Source organism: Mesoplodon mirus (genome assembly GCF_964341445.2).
Source record: "Mesoplodon mirus genome assembly, chromosome: 2".
NCBI classification, from domain to species: domain Eukaryota; kingdom Metazoa; phylum Chordata; class Mammalia; order Artiodactyla; family Ziphiidae; genus Mesoplodon; species Mesoplodon mirus.
The window spans coordinates 179,200,348-179,220,295 of NC_138977.1; the positions used below are offsets into that span (position 1 = coordinate 179,200,348).

Consider the following 19,948-nt stretch of genomic DNA (forward strand, 5'->3'; position numbering starts at 1 on the left):
TCTCCAGCTGCGGCAAGCGGGGGCCACTCTTCATCGCGGTGCGCAGGCCTCTCACTGTCGCGGCCTCTCTTGTTGCGGAGCACAGGCTCCAGACGCACAGGCTCAGCAATTGTGGCTCACGGGCCTAGTCGCTCAGCGCCATGTGGGTGGGATCCTCCCAGACCAGGGCTCGAACCCACTTCCCCTCCATTAGCAGGCAGACCACCGCGCCACCAGGGAAGCCCTGTGCCCCATTTTAGTGCTTTACTTTTGTAGCTTCCTAACCCATGTTTGTTTTTTTTTTTAATTAATTTATTTATTTGGCTGCATTGGGTCTTCGTTTCTGTGCGAGGGCTTTCTCTAGTTGCGGCGAGCGGGGGCCACTCTTCATCGCGCTGGGTGGGCCTCTCACCGTCGTGGCCTCTCCTGTTGCGGAGCACAGGCTCCAGATGCGCAGGCTCAGTAGTTGTGGCTCACGGGCCCAGTCGCTCCACGGCATGTGGGATCTTCCCAGACCAGGGCTCGAACCCGTGTCCCCTGCATTGGCAGGCAGATTCTCAACCACTGCACCACCAGGGAAGCCCAGCCCCATGTTATTTTTATATCTTTGCAAAAACCAAGTAATTGACACATTTATTACAATATCCATACTTCAAAACTTAATATTGTTTAACACATTATCAATAAAAGCATTTTAACCATTTTCTCCATATTATTTGATAAATGTTATTGGTTTTGTCTGTTTTTAATTTTTATAAATACATAATGTATTAATTATTTTTTGTTCATTGAGCTTTGGAATTAAATCCTGATAAGGGTTTTACTTTTTAAATATTGAGGTTATGTGTGTGTGTCTTGTAGGGAAAAGAATGGCTTTAAAAACATCAAAATGAAGACTTACACAGAGAAACTTAACACTAGCATATATGAAATATAAATAGAATTATGTGCTAATAGCATTTTAATGTAAGCCTTCCGACTGTAATTTTTTTTTTTTGCCATGGCCCAAAAGAAATTTATTCAGGTAAATTTATATATACATTTATAGTAACAGCTATTAGCATACAAATTGGTTTCATTGTTTAAACATTTCTACCATGTCAAATTTCACTGATGGTTGTAGTAAATAGCAATTCTTTATTAAAATTTAATAAAGACCTATGTATTTCTAGAGGGTCTCATGACCTGGAGCTATGTATTCATATGAATTATATTAAACAATTTTTTAATTTTAAAAAACCACTATTTTACAATTATAATACTATATCAAACTTTAATAAGAACTTTTGCAGTATCAATTAAGTAACAGGAGCTAAACTAAAAAGAGGAATCAAAATGACTTTAGGGAAGAAAGCACAGGCAGATGTTCTGCTGTGGTTGAGGGTGTCCAGGGCCTGGCTGCTGTGAAGTTGAGCCAAACCTGCAGGTGGCCTTGGGTCCCAGAGTGCTCTCAGCATGACCCTTCTCTCTCCTGGGGGAGCTGGGGACCCAGGGGAGCCCCTGGTCCTTCTGGGCCCAGACTGTAATATTTTTAAAGGAGCCACTTCACTGTAACAGAGCAGTTGTCTTTTTATCCCCCTTATTATATTGAGATTTTGCCCAGTAATGTCTTTTTACTTAAACTTACACTTGTCAAAGCTATCATAATACCTTGTTTTACATTTCTTTTTTGGCACTTATCATCATTGTAATTAAATTATAATTTGTATGAACTTTTTTTTTTTTTTTTTTTTTTTTTGCGGCACGCGGGCCTCTCACTGCTGTGGCCTCTCCCGCTGCGGAGCACAGGCTCCGGACGCGCAGGCTCAGCGGCCATGGCTCACGGGCCCAGCCGCTCCGCGACATGTGGGATCTTCCTGGACCGGGGCACGAACCCGCATCCCCTGCATCGGCAGGCGGACTCTCAACCACTGCGCCACCAGGGAAGCCCTGTATGAACATTTTTAAAGGATCTGTTCTGTTTCCATTCTTAGAAACTGTAAGGCTCTATGTGAGGAGGGAATCTTACTTGGTTCCATGTGTTACTGGGCTGAGCACAGTGCCTTGCCCACCACACATGTTCAGTAACTTCTTTGTGGCAGCAGCCAGTGTTCTTTTTTTTTAGTCCTCTTTAATTAATGAAAAAAGCTTTGATTCTATAAAACTTTTAGTCTTTTTAGAGACCCTGGAAAGAAACATATTAACCAAAAAGCAGAGCTGACTTCAGTTTTACTTGTCTTGAAAATAACTGGCTATTTCAATGATTGTAAGATCAATGAAAGTGAAGAATTTATTAGGAGTTGAAATTAAGGTTTAGCTGTATTTTCAAAGGATATCATCCTTCAATACTTTTGCTTTGCATTTTTGTTACTGTGATTTAAGATGGTTGTAATTATTCTTGATTGATGATACCTGTCAAAAAACAAGCCTAACCAACTATTTCTGCTGGATTCTGAGTGCTGAGAAACAAAAACTGAGAAGTTTGTGAACTGTTGCAAGTTGTCTCTAAAATGAGATAATAAAATCTACTTCACGGGCTTCTCTGGTGGCGCAGTGGTTGAGAGTCCGCCTGCCGATGCAGGGGACACGGGTTCGTGCCCTGGTCTGGGAAGATCCCACATGCCGCGGAGCGGCTAGGCCCGTGAGCCATGGCCGCTGAGCCTGCGCGTCCGGAGCCTGTGCTCCGCAACGGGAGAGGCCACAACAGTGAGAGGCCCGCATACCGCCAAAAAAAAAAAAAAAAAAATCTACTTCACAAGGTAAATTAGGCTTTAATGAAATACCCAAATGTGAGTGTTTAGTAGTGTCCCTTGCACACTGTAGGTGTGCTATAAATGTTAATTAGGTGTGCTATAAATGTTAAGTATCTTGTAGGTGTAAGAAAACTGCCCTTCACAAAAGCAACTGAAAATTTAAAGATGAATTTCTTTCTCATTGTAAACTAGTATCAAAATGCAAATTTGGTATATTACTTTTAAAAAGATGTTAAATGACACTTGGTGATGGTGGAGCTTATTTAACCTTGCTTTGAATCTCTGAATGGGTATATTATAGAAAAACTTGTGATATCCCTTTTTGGAGGGAAGAATGACCTAAAAACAAGAAAAATGTGAAAGAAAAATAAGCAGACCTACTATGATTCTTTAACCTTGAAGTTGTGAACTGGTGGCTTCTCAGCTGGATTTGGCCTGCGGGCATGCTATATTTGGCTTACGCTGTATTTCTTTAATTAGTTACAAACAATTAAAAGTTGGGAGATTTCCCAAAAAGAAAATCCAGCTCTCTGGCTTATTTTGAAAAACTGGAATATGGCAGCATAGGACCTACGTTCCCCAATTGCAACCATCAGTGGAGCTAAGTAGAGGATGCTCTAATCTGGCACTCTGTGTTGTCTCCCCAGTCCTAAAGTGACAGTGCTTTTTTGACTCTATCAAAAAAGGGAAACCTAAAATAGAGCCGTTTGTGTTTTAAGAAAAATAGGAAAGCTTCTAATTCTTGGTGAAAATAAAGAACATTTTTACATATATCTGTCAAAGGTCACAGTTTAGGACTTAAGAAAAAATCATAGTAGGAACTGTGATTAATATGTGTGGAAAATATGTGTAATGAAAAACTTTTACTAGAACATGAACTCAAACATCAACAGGGATTTTTAAAAAAATTAGAATAAAATAAAATTAGTGAAGCTGCTATGAAGGAAAAAACTCATATTATTAAGAGAAATTTCCTGGGCATAAAATCTCTTATGTATGTTGAGTTACTTAGAGTGTTTAGAGAGCAAAGAAATTAGTATGTTTTAGCACCAATAATTTGGAGACATGAGTTTATATGGAAATATTGCTTAAGTGTTGAAAATATGAGCAAGAGGGACTTCCCTGGTGGTCCAGTGGTAAAGAATCTGCCTTACAATGCAGGGGACTCGGGTTCGATCGCTGGTCAGGGAACTAAGTCCCACATGCCGCAGGGCAACTAAGCCAGCACGCCACAACTACTGATCTCGCATGCCTCAACTAGAGAGCCTGCGTGCTGCAAACTGCAGAGCCCACGTGCCCCGGAGCCTGTGTGCCACAACTAGAGAGAGAAAAACCCGCATGCCACAACTGTAGAGAAGCCCGCACGCCACAACGAAAGATCCTGCATGCCTCAACGAAGATCCGGCATGCCGCAACTAAGACCCAACATAGTCTTAGTAAATAAAAATAAAATAAATAGTAAATAAATCTTTTCCAAAAAACTTAAAAAAATATGACCACAAAATTTACAGGGCAGCTTCTACAAAAAATGCTAAATTATTTCTGCTGAGGTTGATGTAAGCACAGAGATAAATATCACCTCGTTAGCTCTATTTGGTTTTGATATCAGTGAGAATTTTGACTATTTCTCCTCTCTTTCTCTAGTCTTTGCCTCTTCGTTGGTTTATTTCCATCAGCAAATAATCTCTAGTATAGACTTCGTAAGAAAACAGTCATCTTCCAGCCTCTTGCTTAGTAACCACATGCATCGGGGAGTTGTTTACTTGCAGTACCTTCTCTCCCTCACCTTCCCTTGACTATTTAACCTGCTCCTATCATCGATCTACCTGTTTGCCATGAGTAATGTCTCAAAAACCATTCTTGTCAGTGTCATTGATGGCTTCCATGTGCCACATTTTCTATCTTCATTGTCAGCTGCTCAGTGGTATTTGACACAACTGACTCCTCTGCATGGAACTCTTATCTGCTGTAATAATCTGTTGCCTTCCACGTCTTTCAGCGAAGTCCAAATGGTGGCTGAGGAACATGCTAAGTCAGGGCTGAGGAATGGACTCTTGCTGGTTTAAGCCTTTACACCTAAGCCCTGAAGTCCTGTGTAAATTCTGTATCATAACTCAGGTTTTATACCTTTTATCCTGCACTTTAGGCTAATTTATGAAAGGACAAAAAAGGATTTTGAAAGTAAAAATAATGATGTTAAAGAATCTGAACTCCATTATGAATACTTCTTGACTCTGTATTGCAAATGCACGTTTGAATGACTGTGATGTAAAGGGAAGGGAGAAGAATCTAGGAATTTGACATGAAATATCACATTTAAATAAGCATTTTTCCCCCTTCAGAGCAAACATTTGCTTATAACATAAGTTGAGGTGCAAGTAGCACTCAGATCCAGTGGGTCTGAAGCCGAAAAAAAAGTCCTTGTAGGTACTTATTATTTCTTCACCTGGAATATTAACTTCAGTCAATTTAAAAAACTTATAACATTTTAATAACTTGGTGTCAAATTATAGGAAGTTACCCAAATCTTAGATTTTTTAAAAATTCCAACTAAAGATAACAAACACAGAAGTGTGAAAAAATAGGAGTTAAGTACTTTTTGTTACTCAAATAACTCCTAAGCATTACAGGAAAAGCCAATTGTCAAATCAAAGTAGAAAATTGTTCTCTTTAAAATGAAAGCAGATGGGTAGAATAACATACTCTGATGTTACTGCCCTAGCCACAACTCTAAAAGCATAATAATAAATGTAATAATGTTATAGGTTTATTAAGGTTGCTACATAAAACAAAAAAATATATTCAGTGTTGTCTTTAATAACAATTTACACCAGCCATTTTCTTCATGGTTTCTGCTTTTAATGTCAAATTTAGAAATTACTTCCCCATTGCAATAGTATTTTCAAGTTCTTTTATAGTTTCACATTTTACATCTTAACCTTTTATTTATCTGGAATTAATTTTGTTGCATGAGGTAAGGATCCAATTCAGTTTTTCCTCAAATGGTCAGCACATTCAACACCCTTTATTTATTTGAGATGCTGCTTATATTACATTCTTATATATATCTGGATCTACTTTTGGCCTCCTCTTATAATGTGTCTCTTGACAGTAGAACACATTGTTTATATTGATGTAGCTTCCAGTATAGTTTAATACATGGTAAGGCAGATACTTCTTTGTTACTTTTCCAAAAGTTTAGGATACTCCAAAGTTTATTTTACCAAATGTCTTTAGAGTCCTTTTTGTCTGATTCCATCCAAAACCCTGTTAACATTTGTTGATAGATTTGGATAGAACTGATGTCTTTACAGTATACAGTTTTCTAACTCATAAAGTGGTACGCCTTCTTTTATTAATCTTCTTTGATTTTCAGTAAAATTTTTAGTTTATTTTTAGGTGCTGTTGTGAGTGAGATTATTTTTTCATTATATTTTGTAAACTTTTGTTAATATATGAAAAATGTGTATATTTAATAAACTTCACATGTTTAACTCTTCTTTTAGTTTTAATAATTTTTTAGTTGATTCTAATGGGAGATTTTTAAAAAATATGTCTTTAAATAATGATACCTGTTAAATCAATTTTAGTATACTTATTCTCATATGGGATTTAGTTTACATTAAAAGCACTTATATCAATAGGATAGTGCATTGAGTTTGGTTAGTTCTTTTTTTTTTTGGTTCTTTATATCACATGATTTTCTTTACAGTTCAAGATTGGTGTTTGATGATTTCTTCTTTATTTGGTGAATAGTAGTAATTAAAAATATCTGTGCTTTTTAAACATCTTTATTTGGTGAAAGTATATCTCAGATGTCTGTAAAAATTATTTGATTTATTTTAGCATAATGTCCTGTAGGTGTGTTTTGTTTGTTTGACTATTTTAATTCTTTTGTTTGTTTCTGCTTAGGATAGCAGAAAATTATTTTCTCCTAGCTCTGGAGGCTAAACATCCAAAATCAGGTTGTTGCCTGAGCCATGCTCCCTCTAAGGGTGCTAGGGAAGGATCTGTTACAGTCTTCTTTCCTAACTTCTCATAGCCTCAAGCATTCATTGGGCTGTAGATGGCCATCTTCTCCCTGTCTCTCTTCACATGTCTTTATACAAATTTCCCCCTTTTATAAGGACACCAGCCATATTGGATTAGGGCCCACTCTAATGATCTCATTTTAATATGATGACCCCTGTAAAGACAATATCTTCAAATCAAGGTCACATTCTGAGGTACTGGAGGTTAGGACTACAACACATGAACTTAATTCATTTATGTTTTTATTTTTACTTTTTATTTTGAAATTACTTCATACTTAGAAAAGATGCAAGAATAGCATAGTATCCATTCATCTGTCGATGGACATTTAGGTTGCTTCCATGTCCTGGCTATATAGAATCTAAAAAAAAAAATGATACTGATGAACCTAGCGGCAGGGCAGGAATAAAGACACAGACATAGAGAATGGACTTGAGGACATGGGGTGGAGGGCAAAGCTGGGGCAAAGTGAGAGTAGCATCGACATATATACACTACCAAATGTAAAACAGATAGCTAGTGGGAAGCAGCAGCATAGCACAGGGACATCAGCTCCGTGCTTTGTGACGACCTAGAGGGGTGGAATAGGGAGGGTGGGGGGAGGCTCAAGAGGGAGGGGATATATGTATGCATATGGCTGATTCACTTTGTTGTACAGCAGAAACTAACAGCATCGTGAAGCAGTTATACTCCAATAAAGATGTATTTAAAAAATAAAACCTTAAAAAAATAGCACAGTAAAACTCCCATATACTCTTTATCTGTGATTCATCAATTTTTAACATTTTTCCACATTTGCATTGTTCTCTGGGTCTCTACTTCTTTCCTTTACCTAATCTACACGTACACAATTTATTTTTGATGAACTCTTTGAGAGAATTAAGTTGTATGTGTTTTACCCTTACTATTTCAGTTTCTGTTTTCTAAAAACAAGGGTATTCTCATATGTAATCACACTTAGGTTATCAAATTCAGGAAATTTAACATTGATACAGTACTTTAACCTATTACACTTTTGTCTGTTATCTCAACTATCTCAAGTCTTTTTTAGACTCCTCCTCCCCCCAGCAGAGGATTTAGTCTGGGATCACATACTGTTTTTAGTTGTCATGTCTCTTTAATCTGGAACAGTTCCTTAGCTGTCCTTTGTCTTTCATGACAGTAACATGTTTTAAGAATATAGGCCATGGGCTTCCCTGGTGGCGCAGTGATTGAGAATCCGCCTGTCAGTGCAGGGGACACGGGTTCGATCCCTGGTCTGGGAGGATCCCACATGCTGTGGAGCAGCTAGGCCTGTATGCCACAACTACTGAGCCTGCGCTCTAGAGCCCGCGAGTCACAGCTGTTGAGCCTGCATGCCACAACTACTGAAGCCTGCACGCCTAGAGCCCGTGCTCCACAACAAGAGAAGCCACCGCAATGAGAAGCCTGCGCACCGCAGTGAAGGGTAGCCCCCACTCGCTGCAACTAGAGAAAGCCCACGCGCAGCAACGAAGACCCAACACAGCCAAACATGAATAAAATAAATATATTAAAAATAAATAAATAAAATAGTGCTAGAAATTAAAAAAAAAAGAATATAGGCCAGTTATTTTATACAGTATTCCTCAATTTGGAGTTATCTGACATTTTCTCATTGTTAGATTTAGGTGATGCATCTCTGGCCAGAATTCTACATAAATGATGATGTGTCCTTTCTCAGGCTATCACATTCAGAAGCATGATACGTCTGACCTTACTTGTCATTAGTAATGTTGGTTTTGATCACCTGGCTAGGGTGTTGTCCAGTTTCTTCATTGTATAGTCACTGTTTCCCCCTTTACAACTAATAAACAAACTGTGGGGAGATACTTGAATATCTTACTGTCTTATGTCTTTATTTATTCTCTTTATCTATCTAGCTATCATCAATATGGACTGATGGACTTCTACTTTATCCAGTGGGTTATAATCCATTACAACCCTTATTTTTTGTTGTTATTTGTATTTAATTTTTTAAAAAATTTTACACAATTTTAAAAGGTTACTTTTCCATTTACAGTTATAACAAAATATTGACTATATTTCCTGTGTTGTACAATACATCCTTGAGTTTATCTTACACCCAGTAGTTTGTACCTCCCACTCTCCCACTCCTATATTGCCTCCCCTCCGCCCACTGGTAACCACTGGTTTGCTCTCTCTCTGTGAGTCTACTTCTTTTTTGTCATATTCACTAGTTTGTTGTACTTTTTTTAGATTCCACAAAAAAGTGGTATCATACTGTATTTGTCCTTCTGACTTATTTCACTTAGCATAATGCCCTCCAACTCATGTTGCTGCACATGGCAAAATTTTGTTCTTTTTTATGACTGAGTGGTATTCCATTGTGTGTGTGTGTGGTATATATATATATATATATATATATATATATATATATATATATATATATATATATATATATATACCACATCCTCTTTATCCATTCATTTACAACCGTTACGTTTTTTGATGTTCATATTGTCCCAGGTTCTGACAGTTGGAGTCCCTTCATCCTGGCTCTGGTGTCCTTTGGGTGTGGCCCTATCATTTTCTGACACAGTGATGTTCCAGGCTCATGTTGGATCTTTTGTGCCCTATCTATGGGCCAGAATCAGTCATGTCTCTAAGGAGGCCAGGTTTCTCTTAGTGGAGAAATAATATATAGAAACCAAGATCTGGGCATTAGGTATTCTCATTAGTACTGGTGTCATTGCTTCCAGTCCCTTCCAGTGAACGTAGTTAGGAACTATATTTTTTATTATATTATTTAAAAAAAATAATTTTAGTTTATACTAGCACCGTCAATTTTCATCCAACCCCACAGGATTTTTTTTTTTTGCTTTTCCCCATTCCATGTTTTAATTTATTAAGTTTTAAAAATTGAAGTATAATATGTATATATATGTAAACATATATATAAAGTGAAGTGTGCAGATCTTATGTATACAGTTCAATCAGTTTTGGAAAATGCATACACCTTTGTAATCCATACCCCTATCAAGATACTGATTATAATTTTTTTTTTTTTTTTTAGTTTCTGCTTTATAACAAAGTGAATCAGTCATACATATACATCTGTTCCCACATCCCTTCCCTCATGCATCTCCCTCCCTCCCACCCTCCCCATCCCACCCCTCCAGGCGGTCACAAAGCACCGAGCTGATCTCCCTGTGCTCTGCGGCTGCTTCCCACTATCTATCTACCTTACGTTTGGTAGTGTATATATGTCCATGCCTCTCTTTCGCTTTGTCACAGCTTACCCTTCCCCCTCCCCATATCCTCAAGTCCATTCTCAAGTAGGTCTGTGTCTTTATTCCCGTTTTACCCCTAGGTTCTTCATGACATTTTTTTTTTTTAAATTCCGTATATATGTGTTAGCATACGGTATTTGTCTTTCTCTTTCTGACTTACTTCACTCTGTATGACAGACTCTAGGTCTATCCACCTCATTACAAATAGCTCAGTTTCATTTCTTTTTATGGCTGAGTAATATTCCATTGTATATATGTGCCACATCTTCTTTATCCATTCATCCGATGATGGACACTTAGGTTGTTTCCAGCTCCGGGCTATTGTGAATAGAGCTGCAATGAACATTTTGGTACATGTCTCTTTTTGAATTATGGTTTTCTCAGGGTATATGCCCAGTAGTGGGATTTCTGTGTCATATGGTAGTTCTATTTGTAGTTTTTTAAGGAACCTCCATACCGTTCTCCATAGCGGCTGTACCAATTCACATTCCCACCAGCAGTGCAAGAGTGTTCCCTTTTCTCCACACCCTCTCCAGCATTTATTGTTTCTAGATTTCTTGATGATGGCCATTCTGACTGGTGTGAGATGATATCTCATTGTAGTTTTGATTTGCATTTCTCTAATGATTAATGATGTTGAGCATTCTTTCATGTGTTTGTTGGCAGTCTGTATATCTTCTTTGGAGAAATGCCTATTTAAGTCTTCTGCCCATTTTTGGATTGGGTTGTTTGTTTTTTTGCTATTGAGCTGCATGAGCTGTTTATAAATTTTGGAGATTAATCCTTTGTCAGTTGCTTCATTTGCAAATATTTTCTCCCATTCTGAGGGTTGTCTTTTGGTCTTGTTTATGGTTTCCTTTGCTGTGCAAAAGCTTTGAAGTTTCATTAGGTCCCATTTGTTTATCTGTGTTTTTATTTCCATTTCTCTAGGAGGTGGGTCCAAAAGGATCTTGCTGTGATTTATGTCATAGAGTGTTCTACCTATGTTTTCCTCTAAGAGTTTGATAGTTTCTGGCCTTACATTTAAGTCTTTAATCCATTTTGAGCTTATTTTTGTGTATGGTGTTAGGGAATGATCTAATCTCAAACTTTTACATGTCCCTGTCCAGTTTTCCCAGCACCACTTATTGAAGAGGCTGTCCTTTCTCCACTGTACATTCCTGCCTCCTTTATCAAAGATAAGTTGGCCATATGTGCGTGGGTTTATCTCTGGGCTTTCTATCCTGATCCACTGATCTATCTTTCTGTTTTTATGCCAGTACCACACTGTCTTAATTACTGTAGCTTTGTAGTATAGTCTGAAGTCAGGGAGCCTGATTCCTCCAGCTCCGTTTTTCGTTCTCAAGATTGCTTTGGCTATTTGGGGTCTTTTGTTTTTCCAAACAAATTTTGAAATTTTTTGTTCTAGTTCTGTGAAAAATGCCAGTGGTAGTTTGATAGGGATTGCATTGAATCTGTAGATTGCTTTTGGTAGTAGAGTCATTTTCACAATATTGATTCTTCCAATCCAGGAGCATGGTATATCTCTCCATCTATTTGTATCATCTTTAATTTCTTTCATCAGTGTCTTATAATTTTCTGCATACAGGTCTTTTGTCTCCTTAGGTAGGTTTATTCCTAGATATTTTATTCTTTTTGTTGCAATGGTAAATGGGAGTGTTTTCTTGATTTCATTTTCAGATTTTTCATCATTAGTGTACAGGAATGCCAGAGATTTCTGTACATTAATTTTGTATCCTGCTACTTTACCAAATTCATTGATTAGCTCTAGTAGTTTTCTGGTAGCATCTTTAGGATTCTCTATGTATAGTATCATGTCATCTGCAAACAGTGACAGCTTTACTTCTTCTTTTCCAATTTGGATTCCTTTTATTTCCTTTTCTTCTCTGATTGCTGTGGCTAAAACTTCCAAAACTATGTTGAATAAAAGTGGTGAGAGTGGGCAACCTTGTCTTGTTCCTGATCTTAGTGGAAATGGTTTCAGTTTTTCACCATTGAGGACAATGTTGGCTGTGGGTTTGTCATATATGGCCTTTATTATGTTGAGGAAAGATCCCTCTATGCCTACTTTCTGCAGGGTTTTTATCATAAATGGGTGTTGAATTTTGTCGAAAGCTTTCTCTGCATCTATTGAGATGATCATATGGTTTTTCTCCTTCAGCTTGTTAATATGGTGTATCACATTGATTGATTTGCGTATATTGAAGAATCCTTGCATTCCTGGAATAAACCCCACTTGATCATGGTGTATGATCCTTTTAATGTGCTGTTGGATTCTGTTTGCTAGGATTTTGTTGAGGATTTTTGCATCTATGTTCATCAGTGATATTGGCCTGTAGTTTTCTTTCTTTGTGACATCCTTGCCTGGTTTTGGTATCAAGGTGATGGTGGCCTCGTAGAATGAGTTTGGGAGTGTTCCTTCCTCTGATATTGTTTGGAAGAGTTTGAGAAGGATGGGTGTTAGCTCTTCTCTAAATGTTTGATAGAATTCGCCTGTGAAGCCATCGGGTCCTGGGCTTTTGTTTGATGGAAGATTTTTAATCACAGTTTCAATTTCAGTGCTTGTGATTGGTCTATTCATATTTTCTATTTCTTCCTGATTCAGTCTTGGCAGGTTGTGCATTTCTAAGAATTTGTCCATTTCTTCCAGGTTGTCCATTTTATTGGCATAGAGTTGCTTATAGTAATCTCTCATGATCTTTTGTATTTCTGCAGTGTCAGTTGTTACTTCTCCTTTTTCATTTCTAATTCTATTGATTTGAGTCTTCTCCCTTCTTTTCTTGATGAGTCTGGCTAATGGTTTGTCAATTTTGTTTATCTTCTCAAAGAACCAGCTTTTAGTTTGGTTGATCTTTGCTATCGTTTCCTTCATTTCTTTTTCATTTATTTCTGATCTGATCTTTATGATTTCTTTCCTTCTGCTAGCTTTGGGGGTTTTTTGTTCTTCTTTCTCTAATTGCTTTAGGTACAGGGTCAGGTTGTTTACTCGAAATGTTTCCTGTTTCTTAAGGTGAGATTGTATTGCTATAAACTTCCCCCTTAGAACTGCTTTTGCTGCGTCCCATAGGTTTTGGGTCGTCGTGTCTCCATTGTCATTTGTTTCTAGGTATTTTTTAATTTCCTCTTTGATTTCTTCAGTGATCACTTCGTTATTGAGTAGTGTATTGTTTAGCCTCCATGTGTTTGTATTTTTTACAGATCTTTTCCTGTAATTGATGTCTAGTCTCATAGCATTGTGGTCGGAAAAGATACTTGATACAATTTCAATTTTCTTAAATTTACCAAGGCTTGATTTGTGACCCAAGATATGATCTATCCTGGAGAATGTTCCATGAGCACTTGAGAAAAATGTGTATTCTGTTGTTTTTGGATGGAATGTCCTATAAATATCAACTAAGTCCATCTTGTTTAATGTATCATTTAAAGCTTGTGTTTCCTTATTTATTTTCATTTTGGATGATCTGTCCATTGGTGAAAGTGGGGTGTTAAAGTCCCCTACTATGATTGTGTTACTGTTGATTTCCCCTTTTATGGCTGTTAGTATTTGCCTTATGTATTGAGGTGCTCCTATGTTGGGTGCATAAATATTTACAATTGTTATATCTTCTTCTTGGATCGATCCCTTTATCATTATGTAGTGTCCTTCTTTGTCTCTTCTAATAGTCTTTATTTTAAAGTCTATTTTGTCTGATATAAGAATTGCTACTCCAGCTTTCTTTTGATTTCCATTTGCATGGAATATCTTTTTCCATCCCCTTACTTTCAATCTGTATGTGTCTCTAGGTCTGAAGTGGGTCTCTTGTAGACAGCATATATATGGGTCTTGTTTTTGTATCCATTCAGCCACTCTGTGTCTTTTGGTGGGAGCATTTAGTCCATTTACATTTAAGGTAATTATTGATATGTATGTTCCTATTCCCATTTCCTTAATTGCTTTGGGTTCGTTATTGTAGGTATATTCCTTCTGTTGTGCTTCTTGCCTAGAGGAGTTCCTTTAGCATTTGTTGTAAAGCTGGTTTGGTGGTGCTGAACTCTCTCAGCTTTTGCTTGTCTGTAAAGGTTTTAATTTCTCCATCAAATCTGAATGAGATCCTTGCTGGGTAGAGTAATCTTGGTTGCAGGTTTCTCTCCTTCATCACTTTAATTATGTCCTGCCACTCCCTTCTGGCTTGTAGAGTTTCTGCTGAGAGATCAGCTGTTAACCTGATGGGGATTCCCTTGTGTGTTATTTGTTGTTTTTCCCTTGCTGCTTTTAATATGATTTCTTTGTGTTTAATTTTTGACAGTTTGATTAATATGTGTCTTGGTGTATTTCTCCTTGGATTTATTCTGTATGGGACTCTCTGTGCCTCCTGGACTTGATTAACTATTTCCTTTCCCATATTGGGGAAGTTTTCAACTATAATCTCTTCAGATATTTTCTCAGTCCCTTTCTTTTTCTCTTCTTCTTCTGGAACCCCTATAATTCGAATGTTGGTGCGTTTAATGTTGTCCCAGAGGTCTCTGAGACTGTCCTCTGTTCTTTTCATTCTTTTTTCTTTATTTTGCTCTGCATCAGTCATTTCCACTATTTTATCTTCCACCTCACTTATCCGTTCTTCTGCCTCAGTTATTCTGCTATTGATCCCATCTAGAGTATTTTTCATTTCATGTATTGTGTTTTTAATCGATGCTTGATTCATCTTTAGTTCTTCTAGGTCCTTGTTAACTGTTTCTTGCATTTTGTCTATTCTATTTCCAAGATTATGGATCTTGGAAATAGAATCTTGGATCAGCTTTACTATCATTATTCTGAATTCTTTTTCAGGTAGACTGCCTATTACCTCTTCATTTGTTAGGTCTGGTAGGTTTTTATCTTGCTCCTTCACCTGCTGTGTGTTTTTCTGTCTTCTTATTTTGCTTATGTTACTGTGTTTGGGGTCTCCTTTTTGCAGGCTGCAGATTCGTAGTTCCCGTTGTTTTTGGTGTCTGACCCCAGTGGCTAAGGTTGTTTCAGTAGGTTGTGTAGGCTTCCTGGTGGGGGGGACTAATGCCTGTGTTCTGGTGGTTGAGGCTCGATCTTGTCTTTCTGGTGGACAGGTCCACGTCTGGTGGTGTGTTTTGGGGTGCCTATGGCCTTATTATGTTTTTAGGTAGCCTCTCTGCTAATGGGTGGGGTTGTGTTCCTGCCTTGCTAGTTGCTTGGCATAGGGTGACCAGCACTGTAGCTTGCTGGTCGTTGACTGAAGCTGGGTGCTGGTGTTGAGATGGAGATCTCTGGGAGATTTTCGCTGCTTGATATTATGTGGAGCTGGGAGGTCTCTTGTGGACCCGTGTCTTGAAGTTGGCTCTCCCACTTCAGAGGCACAGCACTGACTCCTGGCTGCAGCACCAAGAGCCTTTCATCCACCCGGCATAAAGAAGGCTCAGAAATGCTTGGGTGGGTCCAAGGGAGGCACAAGGTGGCTGTGGGGTCAGCTGGTGGCTACAACGATCACATGGTTCCCTCTGATGGGTTTGCAGCTCGATGTGGAAGAGTGAATAAAAGGGTCAGTTCACCCTCAGGATTCCTAGAATTGACTCTACAGGCCGCCATCCTGATTATAATTTTTAAAAACTGTTTCTCATTGTGGATAATATTGATTTGTTTACTTTTAGATACTTGATCCTTGAATGTGCCCATTCACAAATTCATTTGCACTTCAGTTGAACAACCATAAGCCAAAGTAAGTTTACTGGTATTTCACCAATGAAACAGACAAACAAAAAAAGGGTCTTCTATATTCTGTGGGTTAATGCAGATATAGTTATTTCTCACTAGTCATTTGCATTTTATTTTGTTAGAATTGGGCTGAAAAAATGTTGATGTTTCTTCAAGGATCGTATCACTACATTTTTCTAATTGCAAATTGTGATGGTAAAGAAAGCAAAGTGTGTATTTCCTTATGAGTGGGTGAAGTACATTGTAGTTCCTGGAGTTTTGCCAGATTTTTCTTGAACCCTTCTGTCAGTTGGTGGCACTGTCCACAGAAATTTATAATTTGCAACAGCAATCTTTTATTAACTAGTGGAATAGGAATGAACAGAATTGGATGAGTTTTATTATTTATTTATTTATTTTTGGCTGCATTGGGTCTTCATTGCTGGATGCAGGCTCTCTCTTGTTGCAGTGAGCGGGGGCTACTCTTTGTTGCGGTGCGCAGACTTCTCATTGTGGTGGCTTCTCTTGTTGTGGAGCACAGACTCTAGGTGCGTGGGCTTCACTAGTTGTGGCTCGTGGGCTCTGGAACACAGGCTCAATAGTTGTGGCACACGGGCTTAGTTACTCCGTGGCGTGTGGGATCTTCCCAGACCAGAGCTCAAACCCGTGTCCCCTGCATTGGCAGGCAGATTTTAAGCACTGCGTCACCAGGAAAGTCCCGATGAGTTTTATTTTAAAAGGATATTTCTAGAGTGGAGAATTCGTTCGGTTCTTTGAGTTAATTTTACAGTTGCCTCTGTAAAGCCAGATCAGGAAGATTTTGCAGGACTGGAGATGTTACCAAAAAGATAAAAAGAGAATTGGCAAAAAATTAGTAATTATGGTAGAAAGAACAGTAGTTAATAAAAAGCCAGGTTTTGCTAGTACTTACATTGTATTAATAACAGTATAAACCTGACAAGTTTTATATATATATGTGAGAAATATTTGGTTGTTAGTACTAGCAAACTCATTCTTTCTGAAGTTGAGGTATACATTCTGGAATGTATTACATCAACCCTAAAATATATATCTGTGTAATTCCTAGGCACTGATGTACTGTTATTCTGTGTACCATTAAGAAAGAAAATAAATGATACCTATTAAACAATGATGTGATATTAATCTTAAGACGTATCTTGATTTTACAGTTGTTAAAATGTGAAAAGATCCATTAAGAAAGAAAAATGATGCCTATTAAACAATGATATTATATCAGTTTTAAGACATTCTGATTTCACAGTTGTTAAAATGTTTAAAATGTGTTGATGAATTATATTAATCAGTGAATAATAGTCCACTGTCTGGATATACCACAGCTTATTTATGCATTTACCTACTGAAGGACATCTTGATTGCTTCCAAGTTTTGACAGTTATGAATAAAGTTCTTTTAAACATCTTTGTGCAGGTTTTTGTGTGGACACAAGTTTTCACCTCATTTGGGATACCAAGTAGCAGGATTTCTGGATTGTATGCTAATAGTATGTTTAGTTTTTGTAAGAAACTGCCAAATTCTTCCAGTGTGGCTATGTCATTTTGCATTCCCATCAGCAATGAATGAGGGTCCCTTTGCTCTGTATCCTTATCAGCATTTTATGTTGTCAGTGCTTTAGATTTTGACCATTTTAATAAATGTGTGGTAACATTTACCTGATTGTTGTTTTAATTTGTAATTCCTTAATGACATGATGTTGGCTGGGATTGTATTGACTTAATAGATAATAGGGAAGAACTGATATCTTGACAGTATTGAGTCTTCCTATTCATGAACATGGACTATCTTTCCATTTATTAGTTCTTTGACTTTTTTCATTAGTTTTGTAGTTTTCCTCATATAGATCTTATATGTATTTTATTAGATTTATACCTAAGTATTTCATTTTGGGGGTGCTGATGTAAATGATATGTTTTTAATTTCAAATTCCACAAGCATATTACTGGCATATAGGAGAGCAATTGACTTTTGTATATTAACCTTGTATCTTGCAACTTTGCTGTAATTGATTATTAATTCTAGGAGTTTTTTTGTCGTTGATTCATGTAGATTTTCTATATAGATGATCACATCATCTGTGAACGAAGACAGTTCTTTCTTTCCAATCTTTATACCGTTTATTTATTTTTCTTGTCTTATTCCATTAGCTTGGATTTCCAGTGTGATTTGAAAAGGAGTGGTAAGAAGGGATATGTTGCCTTGTTCCTGATCTTAGTGGGAAAGCTTTGAGTGTCTCACTATTAAATGTGATGTTAGCTATAGGTTTTTGGTAGGTGTTCTTCTTCAAATTGAGGAAATTCCCCTCTATCCCTAGTTTGCTGAGATTTTTCTTTTAATTGTGAATGAGTGTAAAATAGTCTCAAATGCTTTTTCTGCATCTAAGGATAGTATCATGTGGTTTTTCTTCTTTAGTCTTCTGATGTGATGGATTGAATTAGTTGATTTCTTGAATGTTGAACCAGCCTTGCGTACCTGGATTAAATGCCAGTTGGTCATGGTATAAATTCTTTTTATACATTGTTGGATTTGATATGCTAATATTCTTTTTTTTTTTTTTTTTGGCCACACTGCACAGCTTGCAGGATCTTAGCTCCCCGACCAGGGATTGAACCTGTGCCCCAGCAGTGAGCGCACTGAGTCCTAACCACTGGACCACCAGGGAATTCCTGATGTGCTAATATTCTGTTCAGGATTTTTGTATATATGTTGATGAGAGATTGGTCTCTAGTTTTCTTGTAATGTCTTTATCTGTTTTTGGTATTAGGGTAATGCTGGCTTCGTAGAATGAGTTAGGAAGTATTCCCTTTGTTTCTGTCTTCTGAATAAGATTATAGAGAATTGTTATAATATCTTCTTAAGTGTTTGCTAGAATTCACTAGGCCTGGTGCTTTCTGGTTTGGAAGATTATTAATTATTCAATTTTTCTAAAAATGTAGACCTATTTGTATAGTCTGTTTATTCATGTGTGAGTTTTGGCAAATTGTGTCTTTCAAGGAATAGGGCCATTTCATCTAAGTTATCTAACTTGTTGGCATAGAGCTCATGGTATTCCTTGATTAACCTTTTAATGACCATGGGATCTGTAGTGGTGTCTCCTCTTTCATTTCTGATATTAGTAATTTGTGTCATTTTTCTTTTTATCAATTTTATTTATCTTTTCAAAGAATCTTTGCAAAGAACCTTTTCAAAGAACTTTCGGTTTCATTGATTTTTCTCTATTGATTTCCTGTTTTCAGTTTTATTATTTTCTGCTCTGATTTTTATTACTTTTCATCTGCTTACCTTGGATTTAATTTGCCCTTCTTATCCTAGTTTCTTTAGATGGCACCTTAACCTTATTGATTTTAGATCTCTCTTCTTTTCTAATACATGCATTCAATGCCGTAAATTTCCCTCTAAGCACTGCTTTCACTGCATCCCATTGATTTTGAAAATTTATGCTTTCATTTTCATTTAGTTCAAATTATTCTTAAATTGAAAATTCTTCTTTGGCCCATTTCCTTTAGAAGTGCATTGTTTAATCTCTAAGTATTTTGAGATTTTTCAACTATCTTTCTATTTTTGATTCTAGTTTAATTCCGTGATGGTCTGAGAGGAGATACTGTATGATTTCTATTGTTTTAAATTTGTTAAGGTATATTTTATATACCACCATAATGTGGTCTGCCTTGATGAATAGTCCATGTAAGGGTACAGAATTCTAGGTTGTTGGTTTTTTTCTCTCTTGACACTTTAAATATTTCATTGCACTCTCTTCTTGCTTGCATGGTTTCTGAAGAGAAGTCAGATGTAATTCTTATCTTTGCCCCTCTATAGGTAAGGTGTTTTTTCCCTCTATTTCAAGATTTTTTCTTAATCTTCTACTTTCTGTAGTTTGAAAATGATCTATATAGGTGTAGTTTTTTGGTCATTTATCCTGCTTGGTGTTCTCTGAACTTTCTGGATCTGTGGTTTGGTGTCTAACATTAATTTGGAGAAATTTTCAGGCAGTGTTTCAAGTATGTTTCCTTTTCCTTTCTCTTTTTCGTCTCCTTTTTGTATTCTCTTTCTTGTTATGCATATGTTACATCTTTTCTAGTTGTTCCACAGATCTTTGATATTCTGTTCTTTTTTGGTGGTGTTTTGGTTTGCTTTTCACTTTTGGAGATTTTTCCCTGACATATCCTCAAGCTCAGAAGGTCTTTCCTCAGCCATGTGTAGTCTGCTAAGAAGTTCAT

General features: G+C 37.2%; 1 protein-coding gene across 3 annotated transcripts in view; it reads left to right on the plus strand.

The window, feature by feature from the left end:
* Window positions 1-19,948, plus strand: part of BMPR1A (bone morphogenetic protein receptor type 1A) — a 151,212-nt gene that overhangs the window by 51,348 nt on the left and 79,916 nt on the right. The window contains exon 2 of one of the 3 annotated variants that reach the window (XM_082629948.1): window positions 15,653-15,720. The exons of the other annotated variants lie outside the window; for them this stretch is intronic. The gene's annotated coding sequence lies outside the window, so the exon portion shown is untranslated. The remainder of the gene's footprint in view (window positions 1-15,652; window positions 15,721-19,948) is intronic. 3 annotated transcript variants of the gene reach the window in all.